The 10,170-nt window shown below is 43.6% G+C and overlaps 2 non-coding genes across 2 annotated transcripts; one reads left to right on the top strand and one right to left on the bottom strand.

Annotated features, from left to right (window-relative positions):
• Positions 1 to 882: 882 nt before the first annotated feature.
• trnap-agg (transfer RNA proline (anticodon AGG)) lies at positions 883 to 971 on the top strand. The gene is given in 2 exon segments: positions 883 to 918; positions 936 to 971. It is a non-coding gene; the product is annotated as a tRNA-Pro (tRNA).
• An 8,377-nt stretch (positions 972 to 9,348) lies between these two features.
• On the bottom strand, positions 9,349 to 9,422 carry trnat-agu (transfer RNA threonine (anticodon AGU)). The gene has a single exon. It is a non-coding gene; the product is annotated as a tRNA-Thr (tRNA).
• Positions 9,423 to 10,170: the final 748 nt, after the last annotated feature.

Here is a 10,170-nt window from a genome sequence, read left to right as displayed (position 1 = left end):
TGGTTCGAACACAACTGGAATTTTGTGTGGGGTTCGGGACACCGCACTTCAGGAAAGATGTGAAGGCCTTCGAGGGGGTTCCGGAAAAAAATACTATCATAATTCCAGGGATGAGGGACTTTACTCACGTGGATAGACCGGAGAATCTGAGGTTGTTCTCCTTGGAACAGAGACGGTTTTGTAGAGATTTGATAGAGGTATTCAAAATCATGAAGGATCGAGGCATGGAAGATGGAGAGAAACTGTTCCCATTGGCGGAAGGGTCAAGAACCAGAGGACATCGATTTAAAGTGATTGGCAAAATAACCAAAGGTGACATGAGGAAAAACTTTTTTACACAGCGAGAGGTTCGGATCTCGAATGCACTGCCCGAGGGTATAATGGAGGCAGATTCAATCATGGCCTTCAAAGGGAAGCTGGATAAGTACTTGAAAGGAAAAAAAAAATGCAGGGCTTCGGGGAAAGGCGGGGGAGTGGTTCTAGCTGGATTGCTCTTGCAGAGATCTCGCACGGACTCGAAGGCGCGAATGGCCTCTTTCCGTGCTATCAGCTTTCTATGATTCAATTCTATGTGTTGGTTGCAATGCAAAGGGAACAGAGCGTGCCATAAATCGACACGACTCTCAGTATCCTCACAAGCAATGTAGTTTAAGAGCAACTAATTCTGAAACGTCTTACTTGATAACTCAAGTCGTGCACTCGAAAGCAATTTGGTAAAGGGAGACTAATATTGGTGAATGGAAATAGTTAGTGTACAACTTGATATTGCTGTCCACCCGAACAGAAAACGAGATTGGATGGATCGAAGAGGTCTGAAAGGATGGTCGATCGGCTGTGAGAAGCAACCAACTTTTACACTGGCTGCACAACTAAAATAACAGCGGCTCGTTGGTCTAGGGGTATGATTCTCGCTTAGGGAGTTTCATTGAGTGATATGCGAGAGGTCCCGGGTTCAAGTCCCGGACGAGCCCTCATGTGTTTCTCCTTTTAGTGAAAAGTCACCAATTGTCTTCTCACATCTTTTCAGTTTTGCTGTTGGTGGAACTGAATTATATCCGGAGGATGTTTGAGCTCCAGTGGACTGAATGCCGAAGTTTCGTCGACCCAATACACATGAAGCAAATAAAATGTCTCAAGAAGATGAGGAGATTGAAACTGAATTTGGATTTTTCCCAATTCAGGCGGACATTAGATGACGGGATTGAAAGCCACATGTCCAAGTTTGCCGATGACACCAAGATGGGCAGCATTGTAAGCAGTGCAGATGAAAGCATAAAATTACAGACAGGCATTAATATAATAAATGAATGTGCAAAATTGTGGCAAATCGATGTGAATTTCGTCAAGTGTGAGGTCATCCACTTTGGACCTAAAAGGATAAATCAGCGTACTTTCGAAATGGTGAAAAGCTCGAAATAGTGGAGGTCCAAAAAGACTGAGGGGTCCATGAAGATACATCATTAAAATGTCATGGACAGGTACAAAAAATAATCAAAAAGGTTAGGGGAATGTTGGTCTTTATATCCAGAGGACTAGAATACAAGGGGATAGGCATTATGATACAGTTATACAAAGCTCTGGTTAGACCACACCTGGAGTATTGCCCTCGGTTCTGGGCAACGCACCTTAGGAAGGATATATTGGCTATGAAGGGAGTGCAGCGTCTATTTACTAGAATGTTGCCTGGACTCCACAGTTTAAATTACGAGGAGAGATTACATAAACTCGGGTTTGCCTCGAATTCAGTAGATGAAGTGCTGATTTGATCGAACATTTCAAAATATTAAGGGGAACTGATGGGGTAAATAGAAAAAAAATATTTCCGCCCGTTAGCGTGTCCAGGACTCGGGGACGCAGCCTAAATATTAGGGTCAGGACTTTCAGGAGTGAAGTTGGGAAACACCTCTGCAAGCAAAGGGAGGGAGAAGTTTGGAATTCTCTTCCGCAAACGGCAGTTAATGCGAGCTCAATTGTTAATTTTAAAACTGAAATTGATAGATTTTTGTTAACCAAAGGCATTAAGGGACATGGGGCTAAGGCGATAATATGCAGTTAGGTTACATATCAACCAGGATCTCACTGAATTGCGCACAAGGCTCGAGGGGCGAAATAGTATACTTTTGCTCTTCAGCTCCTCATTGTTACAGAATGATCCTGCATTGTATCGGGAATCGAACCAAGGTCTCCAGCGTAACAAGTAAGAATTCGACCCCAAGCACCATCAATGCGCGCGTTTGAAACAGCAGCATGTGTCCATTTCGAATCCGATCTGAACGAACATGCCGTTTACAGCTGCGGTGGCCGAGTGTTTAAAGCGTTGGACTCAAAATTCAATTGAGGTTTTCCTGCCCAGCTTTGAATTCTGCTCGCAGAGCTCCTGTTTCAAGATCACTTCAGTGCTGAAATAGATTAATTGGAGTTAATTGTCCGCATTTATCTCCCTCCAAGAATGAGAGATTCTCCAGCGTGGCGGGTGCTTTTAATTAGTGTCAGATCTTCTCTTGCAAGATTTCAAGACCAGAGAAGGAATCTCTCCCAGTCTGTAACTTAAATTCTGGTAGTTTGCAAAACCTGACATTTATACTCTTTATTTTCTTTGCATGCATCTCTCTTTCTCTCCCTGTCTCTGTCTCTTGTCTCTCTGTGTTGTCCCCGATGGTCTTCTCAGGCTTCCTTGATCGGCGATGGCTGATCGAACCGGCAACACCAGCAGAGAAGGGTAAAGAAAAAAAAAGACTGAGACAGTAGGAAAAGGAAAGGTACAACCCAGCTGATAAATTCATCGCTAATGTATCCACATTCATGGCTGTTCGCTCTCATAGTGAATGAAAGCAGCAATTTGAGTAAAGTATACTTATCATAGAGTGTAAACTATGACGGTGCCGAGACAGACGACAATGTCGTTTCAGAGCAATTCATTCTGTAAAGTGTTACTTGATAATAAAAGTCGTCGATTCAAAACGATTTTGATAAAGAGAGACTAATATTGTTGATTTGAAATAATTAGTGTCGAACCTGAAATTACTCCACACGGTATATCGGACAAGAAAGCGAGTTTGAATGGTCATGGTGTTCTGAAAGGATGGCGGATCGGCTGCGTGGCAGCGAAATTTTACACTGGCTGCACGGCTCTGTTGCCAGTTGATCTTTGGATCTGATTCTCGCTCAGGGAGTTTTACTGGCTCAAATCCCGGATGACCCCTGATGTGTCCCCGTTTTTGCTCAAAAATCACCAATTGGCTTCTCACATCTTATCAGCGATGCAAAAGGCAGGTTTGACTTATCTCCAGCAGAGCATGTTTGAACACCAGAGGACATAATGCAGAGGGTTTGTCCACGAAAGACACGTAGACGAAATGAAGATAATCTTTCAAGAAGTTGTACAGATTGAAGCCGGCACATGAATTTATCCCAATTCAGGCGATCTCATGGGTACAGATGCATTGGCCTGGAACCAAACCCCTGGATTCGCCGTCGGCAGGCGAGGGTTCGACCCTGAACCACCAATGCAAACACGGCTGCAGGCTGCACGTGCAGCGTTGGATACAAGTCTGGAACATGCAGTCTGGCAGTGTTCCTGTGATGAGCCTGCGCAGTCTCCAACCGCGTGCTACCTGTGGGTGACCAAACGAGTGGGTCTTGAAATTCACTGTCTTGAAATTCATGGTCTTGAAATTCACTGAGATTCGAAATCACTTCACACCGCCACTGTAAAATGGTTAAATAAATAAGAGCTGTAGTTACCAGGCAGTGTTTACTTCTCTCAGAAATAAAGTTATAATCCAGCCTTACATACAACTCTAAGATTTCACGACATGCGAAGAATTTCCTTTAAGCTGCAGCTTAAATTCTGTTCAATCACAGAATTGGAGATTTATACTATTTTTCTTTTCATGTATCTCTCTATCTCTACGTTTCTTCACTTTCGGTGTTGCTCCCTCATGGACTTATCAAGCTTCCTTCAACGGCCAGGTCTGGAAACCCCGGATGGGAAAAGGCTGTCGGATCTTCGTCCAATTGTTGGATTTCGACGGAATGAATTTTGCTATTTTCCGTCTCCGTTTGCGGAAAATATAAACCCAGATGGGATTTCCCCTCCTCGGGTCCCGTCACCTTCGGGTAATGGGAATGAACCCGATCGATCACTCGGTCTTCATATCTGTATTCTCATTGTTTAAAAATAAAATTACTGGGTTACAGTTATTTTCAGGACACATTTTAGAAATTAATACATAACAGACATATTCGAAAACTAGAAGCACGTGGGATTAAAGGGCCGGTGGTAACGTGGGCAAGTAATAGGCTGAGGGATAGGAGGCAGAGGTTAGTAGTGAACGGATGATTTTCTGACTGGGGAGAAATATGCAGTGGAATCCCCCAGGGGTCGGTATCAGGACTATTGCTTTTCATGTTATATATAAATGACTTGGATGTGGGAATAGGGAGTACAATTTCAAAGTTTGCGGATGATACAAAACTTGGCAACGCAGGAAAAAGTGACGAAGATAATAGCAGGCTTCAGGAGGACACAGACAGACTGGTGAAACGGTCAGTCACGTGACAGATTTAACGCCGATCAGTGTGAAGTGATGCACTTTTGGATGAAGAACATGGAGAGGCAGTATAATCTAAATCGAACAATTTATGGGGGTTCCAAGAGCAGAGGGACCTGGGAGTTCATATTCATAAAACAGGGCAAGTTGATAAGGCGGTTAAGAAAGCGTATGGGATACTTGGCTTTGTAAATGGGGGCATTGAATATAAAAAAGGAAATCATACTAATCCTTACAAATCAGTGGTTAGGCCTCAGCTGAAGTATATTGTACAGGTCTGGGCACTACACTTTTGGATAAAAAGGCATTGAAGAGGATTCAGAGCAGGTTGACCTGGATGATACCAGTGATGAGGGACTTCGGTGATGTGGAGAGATTGGAGAAGCTGGGATTATTCTCCTTGCAGCAGAGATGGTTAACGGGAGACCTAATAGAGATATTCAAAATAGTGAGGGGTTTTGAAAGAGCAAGTAGGGAGAAACTGTTTCCGTCTGGCAAGTGGGTCGGTAACCAGAGATCACAGATTTAAAATAATTGGGAAAAGAACGAGAGGGGAATTGAGGAGAATTTTTTTCACACAGAAGGTTGATAAGATCTGGAACGCACTTCCTGAAAGGGTGGTGGAAGCAGATTCCATGGGATCATTCAAAAGGCAATTGGACATAATTGACGAGGACTAATTTGCAGCATTATTGGGAAAAATCTGGGGTGTGGGTCTAATTTGGACAGGTCTTCGAAAAAGCCGACACTGGCACGACGGCCGAATGGCCTCCTTCTGTGCTGTAAGATTCCATGATTCTATGATTACCTTCTGAATCATTGTAATTGATGCTATTCAGTGTTGAGCAACCAAGAAAATTATAACCGTGATATTCGGCTTCTCCATTCCCTTATGAATATCGCAGCTTATAATGTCCAGGCGGGGGTGGGTCTGAATGGGGGATAGAGTGCGGAGATTGGAATGGAAGTCCAGCGGAATGAACTTGGCCTCATCAGTTTTTGTTACTTTTCCAACCAGTTGCCCGAAGCAGGCGGTGAACCTTTTTCTCGAGAGAGGATCGTCATTTCAGTTCAGAAGGAAAAAGGTATCAAGAAAATCGGGTAAAACGCACACAGAATGATCCGGGGCTTATATCAGATCCCTTTTAAACAGACACAGACACGGAATAATCCGCAACTTACAGGACGTCCCTTTTTAACAGACACAGACACGGAATGATCCGGGACTGACAGCACATCCCTTTTTAACAGACACAGACACTGAATGATCCGGACATAAATCATCATGATGGTACATACGTTTCTCTTAGGTTGAACATAAGATTTACTCTTTTTACAATGACACCACTGTACATTCTGATACTTCGCGACCTTACAATCTCAACACCTTCCTGGAAGGAACTGTTGCTGATTTCAGCAAATAATGCAAAACCCTCTGTCTGCCGTTTCGAGAAGGATGGGACTTTGACCAGACCTTCTGTGTGGATTGAAGGAGAGAAACAAAACTTAAACACAATAACGACGATGATGGGACTCAAACCCACGCGTGCACAGCACAATGGATGAACAGTCCATCGCCTTAACCTCTCGGTCACCTCGTCGCACGCAAAAATATGCGAAAGCCCCTTTATTCAAAATTAAAATACTGGCTACGTTGCCAACCTGAAATCAAAACTGTAAATGTGTATATCCTCAGCAGGTGAGGCAGAATCTTTAAACATAGAAACAGAGTTAACGTTTCAGGTCGATGGCCATCACATGATTATTCCAACTCACTCAACTTGCGCCTTATAGATGGTTGAACGGCTTTTGGAAATTAGAAGGTGATTCACTCGCCGCATAATATCCAGCCTCTGAACTGCTTTTGTAACCATCGTATTCATGTGGCTGGTCCAGTTAAGTTTCTGGTTAATGGTAACCAATAGTATGTTAATGGTGGGGGATTCGGCGATGTTAATACCGAATCCCCACAGAAGAGATTTACTGTAAAGATTCCAGGGATGAGGGGCATAAGTTTCATGGATAGATTGGAGAAGCTGGGGTTGTTCTGCTTGGAACAGAGACGGTTACGAGGAGATTTAATAGAGGTATTCAAAATGATAAAGGATCTAGACAGAGTAGAAAGAGATAAACTGTTCCTATTGGTGGAAGGTTCAAGGACCAGATAACATCGATTTAAGGTGTTTGGCAAAAGAACCAAATGTGGCATGAGGAAAAACTTTTCTGCACAGCGAGTGTTTAGGGTCTGGAATACACCGCCCGAGGGGGTGGTGGGGGCAGATTCAATAATTGTCTTCAATAAGGAACTGGATAAGTATTTGAAACGAAAGAAAATACAGGGCAACAGGGAAAGAGTGGGGGAGTGGGTCTCTCTGGATTGCACTTGCAGAGAGCCGGCACGGACTCAATCTGCCGAATGGCCTCTTTTCGTGCTGTGACCTTTCTCTGATTCTATTCTATTTGTCGGAGGCGATGCAAAGCGACCGGAGCGTGACGTAAATCGACCTGATCATGTACATTCTCTGATAATAAATCTTAGTGTGATGCAAAGAAGAAATTCATAATTATGGTGCATATCTTTTATATTATACTGACTATAAGAGGTACTCGGTTCACCAGGGCGCCATTGTGCACATTGGTTGAAACTTCACGTCGATCACCCCTTACACTCCCAACACCTCCGTGTAAGATAGAGTTGGGTGGCAATCCAGACTTTGCTGAATTTTTCAAACACGTGTAAACCAGCAATGCGGAAAAGCACTTCTTACCAATGAAGGGTTTTTGGTGAGGCGGCCAAAATGAAAAGCTCTACAAATTTTGGCAGCAGTGCGATTCGCACCTGCATAATTCAGAAATGGAAGTCAGCATCTTAGACAACAAAGCTACTCACACACACGGCAAACCATTCAGTTCGGATGACAAAAGTCATCAAGCTGAAACGTTTCCTCTGGTTCTTTCTCCACAGGTGCAGCCTGACCTGCTCAGCGTTTTCAGCATTTTCTGTTTTCATTTTTGTGATTTCACAATGGCTGTTTTCCTGAAAACACCCAATTTGACCCAAGGACAAAGCTCCAACTTCACTTTCCCCAGGCGCTTAAAGTCTGCGGTTTCGGAACAAAATCACTTCCGCGACGAACATTCAAAGGACCTTTCGCTCATGGTCAATCTCCTGTAATCGACACTTTTTCACCATTGCCGCTCTTTTCATTTCTCCTCATTCCTTTACAATCGGACATTTCCACAGAACTATTACGATCAAGCGGAACATTTCCGACTTTCTTGCACCGCCCAGATTGCTAAAAGTGCAACTTTCTTCCGTCTTTCGCAGCTATGTCGCGCCGCCCGTCTCGACCGCAAATCAACTGCTCGGGGAAAAGCTCGAACGACCATGGAAACAAAACCCAGTTCTTCAGTTAACATCCCCCGTGTCACAAGATACCCCATGGAAATTTCACGGAAAAGTATGCGCTCTCCTTCCGAATGCCAGCCCTGCTTTCTTTGAGCTTGTCTCTGGAGCAGATCGAAATGTATCGACTGGTTTCAAGGCACAAATGAACATTGATGCGAACGGGACATGTGCCTCCGAGAAACAGCGGTCGATGCAGTGCAAACTTAAAGGTGTTAGAATGTGAAAGTGAGTGTTAGAGTTGGCAAGGCCGCAGGAAATCTCAATTAAATAGACCATGATTGTGGAAGGAAAAGCTGGAGGCAGCGGCGGGTCTGAATTTTGGATCATCCAACAGAGACACATGAGAGAACAAAAACAGGATACAGACAAAGGTGCTGGGGCAGAAAGAAAAAGCACGAAATAAGAGGAATGAAATGAGAGTGAAAGAAAGAATGGGAGAGAGGGAGGTGAAAGGAAGAAAGAGAGAAAGAAAGATCGAAGGGAGAGACACAATCAAGCGTGCAATACTCAGCCCGCAAATGGGCGCTGCTCCCAATCGGCTACACTTCGCCCCACAGACCCTCATCCCATTCATACCGTCCTACAATACACTGTCAATGGTGTGCAGTGAAACTGAGAGTTGAAATGTATAATGATAATCACACCGTCCGACAATACACTGTCAATGCTGTGCAGTGAAACAGAGTGTTTAAAGGTATATAGATACTCACCTTTTTTTTTCAAAAGTAGCACATCCCAGGAATAAGAGAGAGCGTGAGTTTGCTATCCTGGTGTAGCTGAGGCTTGTCAGTCAAGAGTCCCCTCCTCCCAGTATTGGCTGTGGAGGAAGTACAGTGTAGATTTAATGGAATACCTTCAGCCTGACCGAGGTTATTCTGACTGGCCAGTAATTACTCGATCGATCTCTTTCTCCCTTTTAAACAACGGTACATCTTTAGCAGTCCTCCAATCCTTCGGCATCACACCTGTAACCAGGGAGGATTGGAAAACGATGGTCAGAGCCTCCGCTATTTCCTTCCTTGCTTCTATTAACAGCCTGGGATATATTTCGTCAGGGCCCGGGGATTCAGGTGGAGTGATTTGGGAACTTTCATTTTCCAGTTTGCAAAAGTTTGCACCGCTGGTCAACATCACAAGCCTCGGTCAGAATTAGGACTACTTCCGGGTTTAAACTTCAAATCGTGAATTCTACCCCGACCCCAACGAGACCAGAAACAAGAACGTGTTACAGACACATTCTATGAGAGGTCTGTCTGAATAATGAAAGTGCGTTTTTGAGCAGTCATCTTGATATCTGTTCCCGCCTGAAACCTGAACAAATCCAAACACCACAGTGTTATTTTATCGCATAATTCCACAAATTCGGTGAAAATAATAAGTTGCATAAGGCACTGCTGGGAGTTGAACCCAGGATCCCCTGTTTACTAGACAGATGCTTTAACCAGCTAAGCCACAGCGCCAATTGGTGACAACCTGTTCACACCGCCTCTCAATAACATCTATCAGCGACACGTTACTGTCTGTGCGGGGTTCAGACCGTTTGATTTTGTCGATTTCGCTTGTCCGTTCACCTGTGCATCCCGATACTTCCTGCATTTTTTCGCTGTGTTTATCTTTGTGTATCCATCAGTGCATTGATACACCGATGATTATGTGTGCTTGTGTTTGTTACATTAAATAAATTAGGGGATCAGACAATTCTCTCTCTGACAGTAAAGAACTATTGAGCCCAACTTTATTGCAAAGTATTATTTCTTGCGGTGCTGAAACTAAAAACCGGAAGAGGAACAATCAGGGAAAAGGAGAAAAACCTGTGAGGGAAAATGAGGACAACAATCAAGATTTTTACCAGTACATGAAGAGAAAGAAGGGTGACTAAGAGTAATGTGGGTCCTTTAAAGACAGATGGAGGTGATATTGTAATTGAATATCAGGAAATAGCAGAATTGCTAAATATTTACTTCACAGAAAAGGATGAGGATAACATACCAGAGACACGAGGACAACTGTAAATAAATCATGGGGATTCAGTACAAGTAAAATAATGGCAATGGAGAAAATAATTAGATTAAAGATAGACAAATCTCCAGGACCTGATCGTTACCACCCGAGGGGACGAAGAGGAATAGGCGAGGAAATTGTACATGATTTAGTCATGATCGTTCAAAATATCTTGATTCAGGAATTGGTCCTTTGATTGAAACATTG

The sequence above is a fragment of the Heptranchias perlo genome, chromosome 20 (assembly GCF_035084215.1).
Source record: "Heptranchias perlo isolate sHepPer1 chromosome 20, sHepPer1.hap1, whole genome shotgun sequence".
Taxonomy (NCBI): domain Eukaryota; kingdom Metazoa; phylum Chordata; class Chondrichthyes; order Hexanchiformes; family Hexanchidae; genus Heptranchias; species Heptranchias perlo.
The sequence above is the reverse complement of the archived record's forward strand: the minus strand, read 5'-3'. Positions and strand labels throughout refer to the sequence as shown.